The sequence below is a fragment of the Podarcis muralis genome, chromosome 3 (genome assembly GCF_964188315.1).
Source record: "Podarcis muralis chromosome 3, rPodMur119.hap1.1, whole genome shotgun sequence".
NCBI lineage: Eukaryota > Metazoa > Chordata > Lepidosauria > Squamata > Lacertidae > Podarcis > Podarcis muralis.
In genome coordinates this window covers 46,513,805-46,535,559 of record NC_135657.1, presented here as the reverse complement: position 1 = coordinate 46,535,559, position 21,755 = coordinate 46,513,805, and positions in this window count along the sequence as shown.

Sequence of the window (21,755 nt, the reverse complement as noted above, 5' to 3'; positions counted from 1 at the left end):
CATCGTTGCAGCTTATGGTAATAAGTTCTAGCTCCTGCCAGTGTAAAAAATCCACTTTTGAAGCCAAAAGTGCAATAACATAAGGCATCAACATGTTGATGCTAGTCTGAAGATTAAAGGAAAGAGAGGAGATTACTCTGCGGAAAAATTGCCCGTATAAATGGGAATTGTATTGTGTGTTGCTGAAACTAATCAGAAGCCAAGCTGACAGGTGTAAATTGAAATGGAGGGCAAAGGCAGGTGGACAAAATTGAGCTCTGTCAGTTCAGGCATATGACGGAGAACTGCAAGCTGTATCTTTACCCAGCTTCATCACCTTCACAATATCCAACCTGTCCTTAAAGAATATTGCGTGTTTGTCTGATGGCTGTCTCATGCGTCCTTTTGAACTTCCAAAGAAGGGACGGCCCTTGTGTTCCAAAACAATTTGTTACATGGTGAAGCTACTCTAAAAGTTAGGGAGCTTATCTTAATGTTTAACCTTATCTGCTGTAGACAGTGTGGCGGTCATTTCAGGGATAGATGCCATATTCTTTGTAACCTTGTTTTTCTTGAAATGGTCAATATTACATAAAGATCACAAAATATTTTTTGTCCTGCCCAGAGATTGTAATGGCAATGGCTTAAGTGCACCCGAACCTTACTGGATTGTGGCCACAGCATTAACAGTAGTGGTAGTTATTTGACTTATTTAACCCCTTTTTCTATGAACATTCGTATGAGAAGATTTCTAAACTCATAATTCAAATGCTCTGTCAAAATGCTGAAGCTCTGGAGACCAGGTGGGCACATGTGAGATGCAAGTGGGATGTGGTTAATATTAAGTGTCTGACTGTAGGCTGAAATAATCCATGCAATGAGTAGATCATTTGTTTGGAACATTATAAGCTAGGTGTGATTTGTTCACTGGTAGTGAAATGAAATGAATTATTTAGGGCATTTTTTGAAATTTCTGTAAAATATATTATTCAACAGATTATAATAGGAGCAGATTTGCTTGCAGAGCCCAGCGTTTTTGACCACCTACTTTAATGAGTGTTACTTTCCCTATGGAAATATTCTAATTTGACATAGTCTTCTTTCCAATCACTTTGACAACCAAAAAGAACTGCCGTAATATCTTTGCTTTCAATTGCAATCTATTGTCCTAGCCTTTATCTGCATTACATTTACTTTGGATTCTTTTTGAAGTCATGTATTCCTAAGCTTTCATCTGCAGTGGCTTCATTTTGCTTTATTATCCGTGTTTTAGCATTCTGTATCCTTTATACTTCTCAACAGTTATTCTGAGAGTTGTTCTTAAATTGTTTTATATATTGTACATGGGTGTTTGTGCATGGAATCAAAATTTTGGTCCAATCAGTGCCTAGGCATCCAAAATGTAAAAGTCTTTTACAAAAAGTAAAAATAAAAAATTGTCGAGACGGCGCCAGAATAAACCCACAGAATGCCTTGGGGCGGAGGGGGATTACAAACTGAGTTGATGAGGATATATTCTGAAGCAACATGACACTGAACAGCTTCTGAGAGTATACACAATGCATCCCAATTTCAACGCACCCCATTTTTAATATTATTGTTAATAGGTTATTATGCTTTTCAGTCATATACAAACAAAAATTTGGAACCTATTTGCTTGCAGAACATAACGTATGTCCTGATGACTTGGAAGAATTAGTGGACACACCAGCCAAGAAGCTGCACAAAACTTAATTTCTCTCTCTCAAAGAACAGAAAAGATAATGGAAACTTCTGACTTACAGCTAAGCTCAGTGCCCCCCTAGTGATTACTGATTGTCTCCACCATCCCTCTCTGAAGAAAGGTAATCAACATGGTTGACCAAGGCAGTTTAAGGCAGGGCTAAAGCCAAATTAAAATGGGTCACAGTATCTGTAATTGCATCACCTCCATTCTTTCGAGTACCTTGACTATCACTATAGCTAGTTTTTATAAGCTATGATGGGCATGGTTTGAAAGGGCTTAGTGTAATGCAGCGTCCTCTGTTCCTATACCATGTAATGTATATGTTAAGGTGATATGTAAGCTGAGCAATTACCGGTAATGTATGTAACAACCAGCCTTGGTCACCTTCAGCAGGTCTCTAGGAGAATGTGCATATAAAACATAAATTAAAAAGGAATTGTGCACATTTATATATGTATGTGTGTGGGTGTGTGGGTGTGTAAAATCTTCAACAGACCTTGGAAAATCTGCCTATATCAACTGAATTTTGTACTTTCTGTAGCCATTATGTACAATCCCAAATAGACTTTGGGGAATGTGTAAATCAGACATGAATTTTCTCCATTTTCTGGTCATTATGCATAATCCCCAACAGATTGATTGTGCAGATCTTAACTGCAGTTTGTACATTCTCTAGGCAATGTGCACATTCTCTGGTCAGTATGCAGAGTCTCCAAGAAACATTCCTTTTTTCTATCTTTTGTTCAGAAATGTACAGTCTGCACCCCCCAGAAGGCTGGGTGAATGTGACTCATGGCTGGTTGTTTTGCACATTAACCGCACAACTTGCATCCCCCTTAACACATATACAGCTATGCATAGTTTCCATTCTCCCTCTGTGTTATCCAGCTGCTTGGGTTTCATCACTGACTTCATATGGCTGTTTCACCGTACATAGCAAAGAAAGCTCATGTAGGCACAGCAAGACACTGATTTACCAGTGTTTGTGTCCGCAGGGTTGAAATGCCACATTGTTGTATAATATCATTTTTCAGCTTATCAGACAGATGCACTAGAGCCATTGCATGAGCGACAAAATTAAACTACCTTGCACTGTACAGATGTTGGTGAAGTGACAGATTCGATAATGAAGGCGGCAAATATGGATGAAAACATAGGGGAAAGCTGACAGTCAGTCCGGTTGAGTGGCACGATGTGAAGGCTTCCTGGGATGAGATTGTAAGTCAGGATGATAATGAATGTCTTGGTGAAGACTTGCTGACATTTCATTTAAGAGTTGCAAGCGATCTCAGCCACGGCTGCGAGACTATTCTGCTGAAGTGAGAAGGGAAAGGAAGTTTGTGGTGGCAAGTCGTGAGTTCTGTGGGTGACAGATCTGCTTAGCAGAATATATTTGTATTAACGTTTTCAAAATTCTTGGTGCTGATAAAGAACACAGGCAAGCCTACCAAAAGGCAGTAACTTCTGACGGCAGCGATAAGGCACCTTTTATCTGCTCTATCCTCCCTAGACCTAGTGAGTGCCTGAGGCAGGAACAAGATGTTTGCTCCACATCAGAGAGTAAACATGCTGGTGGCAGATGCATTGCCAGTGAAACACTATCTATGGCAGACTTTAGAAAGCCAAGATGAAAGGACCAGTGAACTCAAAGGTGCTGCTTCGGAGAATGATGTCAGAATGGGAAAATACTACGGGTTACACCCAACATTAGTTCTGCTAAGAGTGATCCATTGAAATTAATGAACATGACTAACAGGTCCATTAATTTCACTGACTCTGCATAGAAGGTGGTTGGCTATAGCCCTGTGAGTCCCCAAATATGCAACAGGTCCATTGTTAATATGGGTATATCCATCCCCTGCCCTTTAGCAAGAGTTCCTTTTTGTGCCCAACTTGATGGGGAGAGGGAACATGGGAAATGGTGAGGCAGGTCTGCTCAGAGCCTAGAGGAGACACCTTGTCTTTGGTCCACACCAGGACAATATATCAGATACTCAACTCCAAATAAAGGTCCAGAGCACCATTTATAAAAGCTTGGGGAAACAGTCTAGGAGGGTAAGAAAGTTGAGCTGGAATAATCAAATACACTCAGTTCCAAAATATGCTGTGGAATTTGTACTTAATACCAAAACCTTTATTTATTTATCTGCTTGTTTCTTATACAGTGGTACCTTGGTACTCAAACGCTTTGGTTCCCAAATGCTGAAAACCCGGAAATAAGTGTTCTGGTTTTTGAACGTTTTTCAGAAGCCGAACATCCTATGCGGCTGTTGGCTATTGTTTCTGGGGCGCCTGCACCAATCAGAAGCTGTGCCTTGGTTTTCGAACATTTTGGAAGTCAAACGGACTTCCAGAATGGATTAAGTTTGGCGCTTTTGTTTTTGCTATTTACCTATTTTGCATTTTTGTTTTTGAGGCTTTTTCGTTTAATTTGTTTTTGTGACTGCATGGAACCCAGGTCAGCTACTGATTGATTGATTGATTGATTGATTGTGTGACTGCATAAATGGATAAAAGACCCCATCCAAACAATGACTATCATCAGTGCAGGTAAGAAAAAAATGTAATTTTAATTTTTATCATCTACAATGATTTATTTTATAGTACACTACTTTAATTATTGCTTTCGTTTTATGGCTCAATGGTCTCGTTAGATAGTAAAATTCATGTCAAATTGCTGTTTTAGGGGTTGTTTTTAAAAGTCTGGAACGGATTAATCCATTTTGCATTACTTTCTATGGGAAAGCGTGCCTTGGTTTTGGAACAGACTTCCAGAACGGATTAAGTTTGAGAACTTAATATAGCTGTATAGACCTTTCTACAGTAGAAAGGTGAAAAGAATGAGAATGTAAGAAAAGCCTACTGGATCAGGCCAGTGGCCCATATAATTGAGCATCCAGTTCTCACAATGGCCAGATGCCTGTGGAAGCCCAAAAGCAGGACTCAGGTGCAACAGCTGCTCTCCCCTCCTGTGGTTTCCAGCAACTGGTATTCAGGTGCATACTGGAAATGGGTTGGGCATCTGAAAAGGGATTGTTTCGTATATAGCCCTTTCTAAGCAAGAAGAAAGTGGGGGGCAATGAGGAATGAGGGTGAGTAAAATGAGGCAATATATTGTGTGATCTCCAACATAATCAAGGGAAGGGGCGAATTTCCAATGTGTTTCCTATGTATTGCACTTTAAGCAAACCATTTTACAAGGTCCCTCCTTTAAATTCCTCCCTTGTTTAGATGTGGTTAATTTTGCAGGCCAGATGCACAGCTGGCACGCTTTCCAGTCCTGTGTGTATTCGGCAGCGTAAACATAAAACTTGGTCTAATTTGTATTCAGTCCTTAACACAGTATGCACAGGCCTGTAAAATCCTTGTCAAGGGAATTGCACAAAAAGTATTTGGGACAAGTTTTAAGGCTGCCACCTAATCAGGATAACAAGAATAAAAGGATGGGGTCTTTAATTTGGCTTTTGCAGCTTTGTGTGTTTAAAACAGGTTAACTTTTTACACAGATATTGGCCTTTAGAGACTGCTGGTTGACAAATTAGGGAATTTTATATAGTAGAACAGATCGTGAAGCTGAGGCTCCAATACTTTGGCCACCTCATGAGAAGAGAAGACTCCCTGGAAAAGACCCTGATGTTGGGAAAGACTGAGGGCACAAGGAGAAGGGGACAACAGAGGACGAGATGGTTGGATAGTGTTCTCAAAGCTACCAGCTTGAGTTTGACCAAACTGCGGGAGGCGGTGGAAGACAGGAGTGCCTGGCGTGCTCTGGTCCATGGGGTCACAAAGAGTCAGATACGACTAAATGACTAAACAACAATAATATGGTAGAAGTCTACAATCATACAGTATGTAATGGCTGCACTGTAATTGCTTCCACAAAGTTTGGCAGATAGAAAAGTTCTGTGATGGTGAACAAGCTTGGGCTCTCCCTCTGGGACCACAGAGAGGAAAGTTTACTGAACTTCAGAAAGGACTGAACCCCATTGCTTGCTTGTATTGTGTGGGCTTCATTATTTTTTAACTAAAGAAAAAACTATTAAAGATTGTCTTGGCTTACAAAAGTGTGTGCATTGACTCTTTTTTTCAGGTTGTAGAGTCTTTTCTACAGATCACTTACATTGGATGTGAGACATTAGTGTTGCATACAGTATAAGGTTGGGGAAGAAGAGAAGGGGAGAAGGGTGGGGTGGTAAAGCTTATATTCTTTGTATGTGTGGAGCTTTTGTGTCAGCGTCACTTGGGTAGGTTCTCTTTCTATTCATTTATTATTTTTCCTTGGCAGTGAGAGTGGGGGAAGGGCAGGGAATGGCTGCTGGGGTGAATGTGTCCTCTTTTATTTGTCCCCATGTCAGTTTCAGTCTGACGGTTAGCTTTTCAAGTAAGACTGTTTACCATAATTTTTTTTTTTTACATTTATCTTATTGTAATTAGTATTTAAGACCAGGACTTCTTTTCAGCCAGAACTTGCCAAAACTCAGTTCTGGGCACCTCTCAGGTGGGCGCCATTGCCATTATAAGAGAATGAGGGAGGTGTTCATGATGAGTTCCGGCATCCTATTTCTAGAAAAATAGCACTGTTTCAGACTGTTCTGCAGTAAAGCCTTGACATGCATTCTTGTGGTGGAGAGAATTGATTTCTACACGAGGTCCAGAAAAAGGATTCTGCTGAACAACTCTAACACAGGATTGGGTTTTCATTTTCCTTTGGCTCATCTAAGAAATGTGGTGCTGGATCCTAAAACCAAGCTTGCCATCTGATGCTATATTTAATTTGCAGAGAATATAAATCCTCATATCCAAGTCACCCATTAGTTGTCTAGGTAATCATCCACTTGGGCAATTTTGCTCATTATCTAACAGAAAGATGGAAAGAAAGTGCAAGTCACTCCTTTGGCATCAACCAGAGCGTCTGTTGAAATTCAAATATCACCTTTAGAGAAGTATGGGGGGGGGGGCTGTGGCAAGGAGAGAAAGAGTTAAACTTCCCTCTTCCTAGTAGTTCCAGTTTACAGATTTTAAAAAACAGGTGTGTTTAATTGCATTAGCCCAATTCAAGTCACATCTTGTTGTTCCTCTTATATCCTCTCACATCACACTGTGAAATATAAATTCCCATCCTGAATAGTTCACAGGAAACATGAAACAGAATATGTATGAGCCACTGGAATTTCCTATTCTGCTTTCATATAAAATGTGAAGCAGTAATAGCCTGGAGCCTCTTAATCCAGTTTATCTACCAGCAAGATGCCTCAGGCTCAAACTAGATGTGATATCATGAATGTAATTAATTTGCGCATTTAAAAGATGTAAATAGCAGCTGTGGTGTGTGTGAGGGAACATAAGCAGCATCAGAACTGTAGGGGCTGGGAAGGGAGAGTTTAACCCATTTGCCCTCTCTGCCATGGTCCTGACAAAAAATCCCCACCCCATGGGACTGATCTTTACATTAAGTGATTGCATAGGCGCCGACTCCATGGGGCCTGAGGGGGCCCGAGCCCCCTCAAAAATTCGTTTGGGGGGGCTCCGCCCCCCCAATAATTTAAGAAAATTATTAGTTATATTATACTTACCTTTTAAAATACATTCAGTAATGAGTTAAAACAAAGCTACTCCCGATCTAGAGAGGGGGTGGGGTTGCGGGCTCTCGACCCATCAACAATCTCGCGGGGCTGGGGTCAGCCCCGCGAGAAGCGGGGATTCCCCCTAGCTCATTAATATTCACCGCCCACGGCGGCAGCCAATCGGCTGCCGCAAAGGGCGGGCCCTCACAGGTTCACTTAAGGTCGGGGCAGCAGCAGCGGTTTGGAGGTCTTGGGGCCCCCCAATATTTTTTATAAGTCGGTATGGGCCCCCCCAATATTTTTTATAAGTCGGCGCCCCTGAGTGATTGTGTATCACATCTTATAATGTCTCATCTGATTTGGCCCTAAATACCAGCTGTGAATGAGGAGCAATTGGTATTTTCTGCAAAATATGAAGCAAAAGGCCAACCTGGGGTGGGGTGAGGGTCACAACAGCTCAATGGGCAACAAATGGAGGGCTAAAGGTGGCCACCAGGAGTGACAAGGTGATAGAAATGAGCCTGCTGTAAAGGCCCAAGGCCTGCCTCAAAAAGACCCCAGTGCATTGCCCTTGTCAGGTAACTCAAGGCCTGTCAGTTTCTCTCAGAATTGAAACAGGAGGCTGTCCTTGTTCTCAGGAGATATTCCCCACCAAAAGCAAATACGATGGCTGAGCCCAGCTGTGTACATCAGGTCTTCCCATTCTTCTCTCATAAAAGTTGAGGAAGTAAAAAAGAAGTAACTCCTCGGGGTTTAAGAAAGTTAAGAATTCTTTCACAGTAGTGGACTTGACACTTCAAGGAAGATGGATGGTTGAAAGAAGCAAGGCCCAGGGGGCCTCAGGTGACTGGCTTTTTTACCTGTCACCCAGACAGTAACACATTGCTCTCCTCATTGATTTGGGAAGGAAGAGGCAAAAACAGAGTGTTGCACTGTTATTTCATGAAGAATTCTTGCCGTGGACTCTCTGTGTTTAGCAGCAGAAACCAGGAGAGTGGTGAAACCCTGCTAGTGGCAAGATCTACAATTCTTTTCTCCAGGCACTTGCTATGAGGCAAAAATTGTAAGAAAGAAATACTAATGTAGTCTCACTGTCATTCGTACTCTATCAAACCCATATTCCACAAACCTCTTTAAAGATTGATTTGAACTGATACCGCTGTAAATCTTGAGTAATCACTGCTGTTGCCTTGATTGATACGCCACCTGAAAGCATTAAAAGCAGCAGAGAAAGTAACTCTTGGCAGGCAACAGACACACAGCTCACTATCTGCTGCCCAGTGATGCTGCTCCATCTTTCTATTGTTCAGATCTGACATATTTTATTATATGTTCAGGACAAATATTATTTCAATAGTATGAAAGCAAGCGTGCTGTACCTTTCCAGCTGCCACTCCACACTCACGTGAATGTTTTTACCATTTGTACCACAGCCAGTTCCCACCTTTTCAGTGTTAAAACAGTCTCAGCTCTCTGCATGCACATTAAATGCAGCAAATTTAAAATTGTCCACTGATTGACTGTAATTAAAATCAGAACTTTTAAAGCTCTCAAATAAATGTGCACTGCTCTGCTCTCTCTCTAAAAAAATACATAAATGTACACTGCTATAAATTTACCACTTCTTCACCCTGACATTCAACACCTAAGAAATAGCTAGATATAGATATTAGGATCCACATTATTCTTCTGATTGCAGACCCTCCAAGTGTCCCTTTTTTCCAAGAACAGCCCCAAATTTACAGACGCCATCCCAATTTCTGATTGATCCAACTCCCATTCATTCCCCATCATATAGGCACTCAGGCATGGCTTTCATTATCCTCTACTGTACTGCACATACCCCAGCAATACAAGGGATATCTGAAGTCTGGGTTAATGAGGAGGGTGATCAGGAGTCATTTGCAGGAAATGATTATTCTTGTTATGGAAATGATAAGGCGAGAGTACCATACAAGTTTCTATGCCAGACTCTTGCTCAAGATAATGCCCCACATGACCACAATTATTCTCAGCTGCAGACATCCATCCAGACACATCCAGACATCATTTTCTGGTATACAAAGGCTATATATGTTGCCACAGACATATACCGCTTACAGATTGCCACTTCTGCAGTATGTTTTTTCCACAGGAAAGAGCTTTTCATTGATATCATACCTATGTGAGAGCAACAGTGTTTGAAATGACCCCCAAGTCTTGCCCAGTTGTGGAACCTCCACATTGCTTGAGCTTCGCAAGGCAACTGTTCTACTCAAGTCGGGGTAGCCAACCCCAGCCAGCATGACCAATGGCCAGAGATTGTGGTAGTTGTAGCTCACAGCATCTGGAGGGAAGCACATTGGATGCCACTGACTTCAGTAAAACCAATCCTAGTTTAGTGACTATGGAAATAAGTAAAAATAAATTAAAAATTGTCCAGTAGCACCTTAGAGACCAACTAAGTTTGTTCTGGGTATAAGCTTTCATGTACATGCACACTTCTTCAGATACCCAGCTTATACCCAGAACAAATTTTTTGGACAATTTTTTATTTATTTTCTTTATTTCAACTGTGTCAGACCAATACGGCTACCTACCTGAATCTAGAATTATGGAAATAAGGCTAGCAAACGGTCTAGCAAACGGCTAGCAAACGGAAATAAGGCTAGCAAACATTAGCCGTGCCCAAATGCTTTGTTTGTCCCACAAACACTGGTAACATCATGGAAGAGAAGACAGAGGCAACATTTCCAGCAATAAATTACAGCCTATTGTTCTTTATCCAAGAGCTGAGAAAAGCGTCTTTCCCCCAGTTTTCTGAAATATCAAAGCACAACATAGCCCTTAGTATTATCACTCTTAAATCTGTTTCAGTGGTAGCTGGTGTTATCTTAGATAGCTGCTTGACAGGTAGGGGCTCAGGAAAACTTGACATCCTTCCAGTTACTGCCAAGTTCCATGTTACCTTTCAATGAAAGGTTAACTATATGCTGATTAACAGGAAGCTCTTTTTCAAGTCTTTTCATTTTGCCACAGTCATATACTCAAAATAGTGCCTGTGTTTCCTAGCATGAATTTCATATTCCTTATTCCAAACTTTAAAAATATTTGTCTTTCTTTCTTGGACTCTTCCCTGCTTGCCTGCTCTGTTCTGCTGTCTGCTGTTAAGTTTGTCGCAAAAAAAAAAAAAGATTTTAAGTGCTATATAATTAGCCAGTGGTTTGCCAATCAGCCTTTATTCCACTGTCAGTTTGCATTTCATCTCTGCTCTGATTCCAGTTAATGATTCCATTCTTTTTGCTCTTCACTTAGGACTTTGTGTCACATGCTACACACCACAACCCAGTCTTTTCTGCCTTCTCGTTAACACGCAGCTCATGCAATAAGATTTTCTTTCTTCATTTCCATAGCATTCACTTTCATAGAACACAAGCTGGTGTTTCCATATAGCATCTCCCTCTTCCTATAATGGCAAAACTTGATGGTTTTTTAAATGGATGGATTCCAGGAGAGGGGAGCAGAGGGAGGGGAAGTTCCATTGCATAAGCAGAATTTCTTCCACTCACACAATGACTTTGTTAGATACACCCCCTAGTTCATAGGTCCATTTAATGGTTTGCATTTTGGTATGAACCATTAAATATATTAAAATGCACTTGTTTTTCCCTATTGAGAGAATATTCAGTGGACCACATACATCACTATAGACCACATCAAGCACTCTAATGCTTCTTGGCTCAGTACATGAAGAAAAGGTTTAATGTTTTTCTCTGAAACACAGCTTATTCACTTTGCTGTGGTTGAGGCATCTTGGGTTACCTTTATTCCTCTTGCAAGGTCTTTGCATCACAGTTCTATGACGGCTTTGGTGTCTCTGTGGTCAAGTCTTCTGTGCCATAAGTCTGGGTCCATCTCATCCTTCTGGTGGGTTTTGAGGCACATGCAGACTGGGGTTCTTAAAGATTAGTCTCATATACACCATTGATTAGATGTGCTTCAGGAAATATTTTCCCATCTCTGGATACTTGACACTGGCCATTTTCAAACAACACACTGACACCTTTTCTGTCCAAAGCAGACACACTTAGCATGTTGCAGTTCAATTCTAGAACGTACAAAATTGCTGCAAGGGGTTCTGTTTCACTTTGTTACTTAGCTAGCCGCTTAGAATTCCTGAGCCTGTTCCAAACACTTTTGTGGCTTTGCCATTTGCAGTTTGAATGTTGTCATTCACCGATGTATTAATATTGTTAATACCTCAAAATAAATTCTTATCATGTAACACATGCAGGTATTGAGAGCCTTGGAGCAGCTGGTGGTTTGACTGGGTGATGATTTCAAGCTCCTTCTTCATAGGGCTGAGTCAACCCTGAGCTGTCTTTCCCTGAAGTGCCCCCCCTTGCTGAGGTTTGGGGTTTGCCCAGTCTTCTGGGACAGGCTAGGATCTGGAATATTCCCTGAGGCAGGCTCATCCTCCTAATACAGTGGTGACTCGGGTTACAGACGCTTCAGGTTACAGATGCTTCAGGTTACAGACTCCACTAACCCAGAAATAGTACCTCGGGTTAAGAACTTTGCTTCAGGATCAGAACAGAAATCACATGGCAGCAGCACAGCAGCGGCGGGAGGCCCCATTAGCTAAAGCGGTACCTCAGGTTAAGAACAGTTTGAGGTTAAGAACAGAGCTCCAGAACAAATTAAGTTCTTAACCCAAGGTACCACTGTAGCTGTATGAGTTTGAGTTCCTTTCATCTCAGAATCCCTGTCTGTGGTATCCAAGGATGTGAGTCTGACAAAGGATGATCTAATATGTCATGAGTTGAGGGGGTGGGACTGCAGCTTATTATGCAAACCATATAATGTAGCTTCTGATCTTTGACAACTATTACAGTCCCCAGGGGTCCTTAATTCTAGGGCTCATAGTGTTTAGAAGTCTTACCACACACAAAAAAACATAGAATCTAAAGTTTTTTAATTACAGGCATGAAATAAATATAAACAGGCATAGAAGGAAGATTCTGAACCAAAGGGAGGGGAAAATAAATGTCCCAACCCTTTCAGACTACTGTTGCCAGGCAAAAGACTTGTCCCCAGCCACAGTTGTTTGACATAACTACCTTTTTTATTTAGCTTTTCCCAGTTTTTCTGCCTTGCATGTGTATGAGGGGTCTGATGGAAGCCCGGCGATGAAATGTGCATGTGTGGTCTGCACATGTTTTTGTTTCTATCTTATTAACATTGTCAACAGATTTTGAAAAACTTTTGCATGAACTACAGAAAAGAGAAACTGCAGAAGCATCATGTTCTCTGAAGTTACCTCCCTCTTCCTTTCTGGAATCCCGATCTTCCCCCTCCTCCTACCACATCCCACTTCCCTTATTTATTTTTTAAATGAACAATTTAATAACAAGACAAAACAGTGTGGGTTGGTGTATACATGAAATAAAATAAGAATTTTTTAAGGGGAATCTTTTTGGGCTTAAGCTATAAATGTGCATGTGATTTGAACTGAGGACTAGGGCTGAGCAATATCTGGTTTTCCACATCGTGCTATATCACCATCTAAGCATCATGTTACTGTATACTGATATATCAAGATGTCTGGAATAAGGATGGAACTATGCAGAGGCATTGGCTGGCTTCACGGTTTCCCCTGCATTGTGATTTTTGCGCGCGCGCACACACACACACAGCATGATCCACAATATATTGCCAGGTCAAAAATTATGAAACCAATATCACAATATAGACTTCAAACCATCTTTGGATGAGATATTGATATCATCCAAAGCCCAGACCTATTAAGGAAATGGTGTAAGGGCAAATAATTGGATGCTCATTTTCTTTGTATTTTTTTTAAGCATAGTTGGGGTTTTTTTTTATAAAAAAAGAGTTTATATGGCTCGCCACAGTGAGTGTCACCCATATGGTTCACATTCTCAGCAGGAGCTACATGGCTGGTGTGACATATTAAACAAGACATAACTGAGTGTTCAGTGTTTGATTCACAGTTTAGCTATATTTGATAGTTTGTCTGCCCTTCTTTCATCCCAGCTCTGCTTTGGACAATATGCTCTGTTCCCTCTGCAAGCAGTTAGAACTCTCTTTGCAAGTCCTTCCTCTCCATTTGTCGGCGCCACAATTTATCTTTCCTTCTCACGCTCTGCTATCTTACTCACTGGAAACTGGGGACATTGTGCTACGAAAAGGACAAGATTAAGAAAGAGATGTACAGTATGGATCTTTTTGTGCAATTTCACATTAGCCTCAGGACGCAAACATAAAGCTAGCAGCTAGTACCTTGATGTGGTAAGATCGCCCCTTTTTTTTCTGTAGTGGGCTACACACTGTGACTCTGTGTGGCATTCAGATGGGTGAAAATAGGAACTGGCTAGGTTCACTTTTCATACCTGTGAAGAGATCAGACGCTGCAACATGATTAACATTTTGGATCCATTTTTGTAACAACGTATTATTAAATGCATTATATTAAATGTGTTTCAACTGAGCCTGGAATCTCCAGCTCTTTTGACTGAAGCTCAACGCTACGTGAACATTATTCTGCAATATTTGCCCTGTAGTGCTGGAGATAAGACGAGATGCCTCAGCAGCTGCGTGAAGACATGCTTTTAGAGACAACCTCTTGGACACATGTGAAAAAGCTACTCTCAGCCCAATTTTGGAGCATATTCTGAACCTGGAAACCCATTATCAAGCTAGGTCAGACTCGACCGACCCCCACATTAAAACATAAGGGGATCACTCTCTTCCCATGGCTGCCACTTAATGAACAGAATCAGAGTAAGAGAAATGTACGGGAACGGACAGGAGAGTATACCTGAATCCTTGTTTGCCTGCTGCATTTGATGTGTATGAGCTGCTGAGTAGCACAGGTCAGGAATCGGGGCCTAGGTAGGAAGAGACAAAGGCTTTTCGGTTGCCCCAGGAACAGAGGCCTTTGCCCCAAACCACAGCAAGCTAAGCAGGTCCAGTTCTGAGCTGTGCTTGGCTGGTGGGCTGTAAATCCCTTGCATTGCACAGATGAAAGGCAAGACATCAATGTAATAAATAAAATATTTCACAACCAGCTCCAGTTTTGAAATATTTTTAGCAGTAAATCAGTACGTATGTGGGTGTGCTTTGAACATGAGTTCATAAGAGTTTATGTGGGAGGCTTCCCTCCCCCTTTGATATATCTAATTAGTTTTTAATAGGAATCGTGGGAAGAAGATCTGTTCGTGTCATGCAGCACGAGTAGATAACTCATTAAAAACTGTACCACATAATCATTCTCTTTTTTAAAAAACGTGCTTTCAATAAGAAGGATTAGCCTCGGGTTCAAAAGTTTTTCAGAGCCATACATGACACTTTGTAGCTTAGAAGACAGGTTCGTTAATTATGTGGCTAATGGCTCTTGTAGGCTGAAGTTAAAGCAGGCCCTCATTAACAAGTTCCATTGTTATGCAAATGGAACAAAGAGAACAGCAACTTTCGTTATCAAGCTGAATCTTAGTAAAATCAGCATGGCTATGTTTCTAAATAGCTGCTGGTTTCTTGGCTGGGGCTTATGAAAAATCTGTAATAATATCTCTGGTAGCCACATTGGACTTCATCCTGAATATTCATGATGGCAGAGATAGATATACATGTACAGTGGTACCTCGGGTTAAGGACTTAATTCATTCTGACGGTTTGTTCTTAACCTGAAACTGTTCTTAACCTGAAGCACCACTTTAGCTAATGTGGTCTCCCGCTGCTGCCGCGCCGCCGGAGCACGATTTCTGTTCTCATCCTGAAGCAAAGTTCTTAACCCGATGTAATATTTCCGGATTAGCGGAGTCTGTAACCTGAAGGGTATGTAACCTGAAGCGTATGTAACCCAAGGTACCACTGTATGGCCTTCAGTTGCCATCTCTTAGTGCCAGGACTGCAATACTTCAAGAACCACCTCTCCCCATATAAACTGACCTGGACTCTGCAATCTTAAACCAAGGCCCTTCTTCGTGTGCCTCCTCCATGAGAGGTCTGGAGGGTGGCAACATGAGAACATGCCTTTTCTGCAGTGGCTCCCCGTCTGTGGAATGCTCTCCCCAGGGAGGTTTGTCTGGAACCTTCATTATACATCTTTAGGCACCAGGCAAAAACATTTCTCTTCACCCAGGCCTCGGACTGATTAATATTCTACATACCTCTAAATGTGTTTGTGGGATAGGGGTTATTGTTTTGTTTCTGTTTTAACTATTTATTTTGTGTTTTTATCCAGTATTTTTATCTTGTGAACTGCCCCGAGATATTTGGATGAGGGGTGGTATATAAATTTTAATAACAACAATAATATCACACCTTGCCTTTAAAATGCCATGATAAAGTGGGAGAAGATATAGTTGTGGCTCCTTCTACCCATGCTCTTTGCAGTCCTGTCATCTTGTGCAATCATCTCCCCCCCCCCCCCCCCGACACCTGCTGTGGTAAAGTAGATATACTTAGTTTGAGAGCCAGGTCTATGTCTTAGAAATCAGGCTTAAATTCTTAATACCTTTCTTGTTTTCCCACCTCAAATCCTGCCCTTTTATTCTACATATGGTTCATAATCCACTGAAATCTCTTTAAAAAAAACACCACACCATTAAAATAATGAGGGTGCTGTTTCTTATCTGTATGTGATAACTATAGAATTCAATTTGGTACATACCTGATTCAAATGTTAATTATGGCTCTGCTGTTAATTACAGTTCTCATACATCTTGCACATGTATGCGATCAATAAGAATTGAGCCTTCTGTCCTATTCTGTCAAGTCATTTGTATTCCTAACTTGCACAGTAATCATCTGCCAAACTACCATCATCTCGATGAAAATGGCCCCTAATCGTATCAATGGCGCAGTTGTTAGAACAATGCAGATTTATATTGTTGTTGTCTTCAAGCATCCCTAATCTGAAAATGGGAGGCATCTGCTACAGTCACTTTGAGAGAAGTGATGCTATCAGTTAGCAATCCTAACACCCATTGTCTTGTTTAGTAGATGCTCATACTGGCTGAAATTGTCCATAAGGTGTGAAAGTACGACATGTTATTTCTTCAGACTCTCCATTTGCTACTTGCATCCTTCCTCTTGTATAATGTGATGTTGGGATTTGCTTAAGGATCTCTGTGGACAAGGTGGCAAGAGGAGAATAGCAAGGCACGAGGAAGGTTTCTCTGTATCTGTAGGTCCCAAAGACCAATACCTGAAACAGCTCCTTAAAAGTATTCAACTGTTACTACACTTGTAGTAATAACCATGAGCACTAGGTGGCAGCCTACTAAAGTTCTTGGCTGTTGGGGGGCCTTGCGGTTCCTGAGCAGTTCATATCCAGTGCCGGATTTACGTATAAGCTAAACAAGCTATAGCTTAGGGCCCCACTCTCTTGGGGGGCCCCCCAAAAATGTAAAGGAAAAACAAATATTAATATTAATATGCTTCTTCTGAATTGTATTTCAGTTCAACAATTACTTCGATAAAATACATATTTTGTTATGTTCAAATGGCTTTAGATACCTATTAGGTCCATAAATTACAATATAGCACATATTCAACACAAAAAACAGTGACAATTTGTTGTTGACAAAAGACAGCTGGACATATGAAGGGCCCCATTACCTTCAGTAGCTTAGGGCCCCAACAAACCTAAATCCGGCCCTGCTCATATCCCACCTGAGTGAACTATGCAAGTATAGATGCTTTTGTGGTCTGGGTGGCTATTCCCTGGGAGATGACTGCATCGATGGGATAATTTCTTTTCTCTGAAGAGAACCAATTAGCATTTGGAAAGCAGGCTACGATACTAGTGGGGTATGCAGAGAAGCTGCCGATTTCACCATTCATTTTTGCCTCATTTCCACCACAGTTACATTGAGCCACCCCATTGATAGTCAATGCGTATTCTTTCTGGTTTTCTTTCCCTCAATTAATTAAAACTTTTACATTGTATCCCACAGGGACTGGGTTTCTCTATGTCTAAGAAAGGGGAGAAATATCTCTTACATATTTATGACAATTTCATGTCAATGCATTTAATAATAGTAGCAAAATGACTCACGTTCTCACAAGCAATTCTGCCATTTGAATTTTGCAGTTTTCCAGAACTGTTAAAAATTGGAGGAAGTTATAGTCCAAAACAGGGACGTGGGTGGCACTGTGGGTTAAACCACAGAGCCTAGGACTTGCTGATCAGAAGGTCAGTGGTTCGAATCCCCGCGATGGGGTGAGCTCCCGTTGCTCGATCCCTGCTCCTGCCAACCGAGCAGTTCGATAGCACGTCAAAGTGCAAGTAGATAAATAGGTACCATTCCGGCAGGAAGGTAAACAGCGTTTCCGTGCGCTGCTCTGGTTTGCCAGAAGTGGCTTAGTCATGCTAGCCACATGACCCAGAAGCTGTACTCCGGTTCCCTCGGCCATAAAGCAAGATGAGCACCACAACCCCAGAGTTGGCCACGACTGGACCTAATGGTCAGGGGTCCCTTTACCTTTTATAGTCTAAAACATCTGGAAGACACCAGTTTGGGGAAGGCTGCAATACGCTCCCATGCAAAGAGGTCCACAATGTTGCAGTGTGAATGCAGATGTCTTAGAATGATAGAATCGTAGAATTGTAGAGTTGGAAGGGAGAGTCATCTAGTCCAACCCCCTGAAATGTAGGAATCTTTTGCCCAATGTGGGGCTCAAACCCGTGATCTTGAGATTAAGAGTCCCATGCTTCTCTTGCAAGCTTCTACATCCACTTCCATGGAGAGGACAGGTGTTCATACAGAGAGTGTGCTTTGGCACACTGGAGCTAACCTGTATATAAGGAACCACCACAACAGGACAATTACATGGAGGTAAGTTCAAGGTAAGTCTACTTAAAAACCTGGCATCTTTTCCTTTACACACAAATTCCTCAGCAATTGGAACTCACCCATATTACTTCCAGTTCTGTGACACCTGAACAGGCATACCAAACCCTGTTTTATACAATGTTCAGAAGAAACGTTTGGGTGTAAAAGTCTGTATTTCTTTGCCCTGTTATTAAGGGCAATGGTTAGTTTGATGCCTTGCTCATTTCCCTCAATGAAGGCTATATACTTGTAGAGGAAAGGTGTATTATATGCAATAAATGTGTTTAAAATAAAGAATTAAGCCACAGCTCTTGCCATCTACCAAAAATAAACTTCAGTCTTTTTCAAAGAAATGTGCTGGCATTTCTCAAAGGAATATTGGTTGGTTGGTCGATTACAGAGTGGAAAGTCTGGAAAGTCTGGAAAAACACAAACCACGAGGAATAAATGGCAGTTCCTAAGCAGATGATGTGAGGCGAGGCAGGGAATTTCATGGTAGCAGATGTTGCTGCATAAAACAAGCAATCAGGCAGTAAGTGGACAACAGGTGTCAAAGAAAACTATAAACACCGACAACTGGGAAGCACTGGCCTGTGAGCGCTCCAACTGGAGAACAGCATTTACCAAAGGTGCCATGGACTTTGAAGATGCTGGAACTCGGACAAAAGGGAGAAACATGCTAAGAGAAAGGCATGTTTGGCAAACCCACACCATGATCAACTCCCACCCGGAAACCTATGTCCCCACTGTGGAAGGATTTGTGGATTCAGAATTGGCCTACACAGTCACTTACTATTCATGTTAGACAATCTTACTCGGCTAAGAGTGATCACCACAGAAGAAGAATCAGGTGTCAAAGAAAAGTTCTTCTCCTGAGCCACATCTTCATGTTGTTTATTTCAAGGAACAGAGGAATTCACCAGATTTCCATATTTCACACATTTAAATTCCCCTTCTCCCTTCTCGGCCCATCTAGGCTGCAGCTGATTGCAAAACTGAAATGGAATATACAGTCTGCACAGTGAGTACCCCACTCATTGATCTGATTGATTTATATGCCACCTTCACATATTGAAATGTGCCCAAAGGGCACTTATCAAAATATTAAGCGGGGGAGGGAGGAGAAAAACACATCAATAAATTCAAAGAGGAGAAAAACCACCATAGGGTAACTTCAATATTACAAAAGAAACAATAAATATAAAAAGAGTGAAAAGAAAAAAGTTAACAGCCAATAAACCTCCAGCGGCTGATGCTGGTCTTGCTGTAGTCCAAGAAACCTCAGCATCCTGGTCTAAATACAGTTTATAGAGGAGGGGTCTTCTCACCAGGCTAGATGCCTTTCAGCAGTCTTCTTCATCTCTCCTCTAGAGGAGGCTGATAGCAGCAAAAGGAAAAGGCTAGAGAGGACTGCGGTGGTGTCTTCTTCTTCTTCAGCCTCCTGAAGGTTTCAACTGCTGACACTGGTCTTGTTGCACTCTAAGGAGCCTCGGCAGCCTGGCTTACAGTTCAGGGGAGTCCCTGTGTGCTTTCCCTGAGCCATTTCCCATTGTTCTGGCTGAGCACTACAATGATGAACCAGCCAGTTGATGTCTCCTCAGTGACTAGGTAAAGGTACCATATGCAAAATAGCCAGGCCAGTTTCAAGGACAGCAAGGCTGGGTGGTGTCACTCAAGTTTCCTCTTATTGTTTGTTTATTGTTGTTCATTCTTCTGGCTGATGTTGCTAGGGATTCTGACTGCTGATTGCCTAAGTGCATTTCATGGACTCCATGCAACTCACAAACTGTTTCTTGGCTGTCAATATACCTGCCTGCCCACACCCGTCCACCACCCTACACAATCCTACATCATTTAAAAACTCATACATAATGTGAAGACCAAAGCCAAGAGAGAGGGGAGAGAGAAATCTAAGCATCAACATGTCTTCAAAGACTAAGAAATATGGAGCCTATTCTCCCTAAATGTTGTAGGAGTTTGTTAAATCACTGCTTTGTCACCTAATGAATTGCAGCAAAAAGTAACAGTTGGTTGATTATTGGCTGCTGAAAAACTGATTTGTAACTAACAGGAATATAAAGGAAACTCACTTTGACATGTAGGTACAGGCTCTGCAGTTCTCTAACTAGGAGGAGGGGAAATTGTTTCTTTCAATGTGTATTGTTTAAAATTTGCTTCCACTGCAGAGCCAAAGTTGTTAACAAGAAAGCACAATTCTGTGCACTTTATTTAATTGGCAAATGCCTTACCATTCACCTAGCAACATTACTTCTTTTTGAAGGATTATGAAATTTGCATGAAGCAAGCTGTTGAGGTACAATGTTTGGCAAGTGAAAAATGCCACAGCTAACAGGCTAATCTGTGGTTTCTCAAAGGCAGCCACAAAGGATTTGTTCCCCAAGGTGCTGTTTACCTCCACTGACTTCTGTGCAATATAATGGCACTGAGACAACTACAGTATGTCTCAGACCACATTAATAGCCACTGTGAGAATCAATGAAATCCTTGCTGATTCACTTTCTGAAACTTCAGCACAACTCAGTAAAAGCTGAAAGTTATGATTAACAAAAAATCTCCTTCTCCTTCTTCTTCTTCTCCTCTAACAGAGGACAGTATGCCAGTTATCTCTCTCTTATTTTGCACTATTATTTACTATTGTGCACAATTTTTTTGCACTCCAGTGTCTTCCACAAATTATGAAAATATTGTAGTGTTTCTGACATATAGAAATCCCATTTAAAGGCCTCTAACAATGTTTAGACCTCATGACAAAAGATTATTGATATCTGCCATGGGTTAAAGATGATGGACTAAGATATTTTTAGGCCAGGAGTTTCTTGGTGCCAGGTCAGAAAATTCTGACAGCTAATTTACTTGGTTCAGTAAAGGCTGAATGAGCAAAGTTGGGCTGGCTTTTGCTTTGGTTATTTCTGCTTCATCTGTAACCTTCCAAGGATAAAATCAGCAACTGAATACCAATATAGTTTACTGGGCTTTTAACGAGTTCTGATTACAGATATTTCTTAGCCATTTAGCTAGCATCCACTGGCTATTTAGCTAGCAATCTCTTTAACAGATAGGAAGTCTGTAGACCAAATCTGGCCAGTAGGTTTGACGAACTTTTAAGTAGTCTTGCTGGCCCTAGGAGGATTGGTAGGTACTTAAAAGACATGGGGCACACGCTCAATTTGCATATGCTACAAACACAGTACAGTGGTACCTCAGGTTAAGAACTTAATTCATTCTGGAGGTCCGTTCTTACCCTGAAACTGTTCTTAACCTGAGGTACCACTTTAGCTAATGGGGCCTCCCGCTGCCGCCATGTGATTTCTGTTCTCATCCTGAAGCAAAGTTCTTAACCCGAGGTACTATTTCTGGGTTAGAAGAGTCTGTAACCTGAAGTGTCTGTAACCCAAGGTACCACTGTATGTAAATTGGACCTTCCACAAAGTAAGAAGGAGGTGGTTGGGGTCTCCACCAGCCCTTTGCTTTGCAGCATGCCTAACTGACAGCAAAGTAAAACAAAAAAAGTTTATAAATGGGAAGGATGTAAAGCCTGGGCTGCCTGGGTGACCCCCTAATAATACCTCTGTCTGGCTCCATTAAACCTTTCCTGTTTAAACTCTGCAATCTCACAACATTATA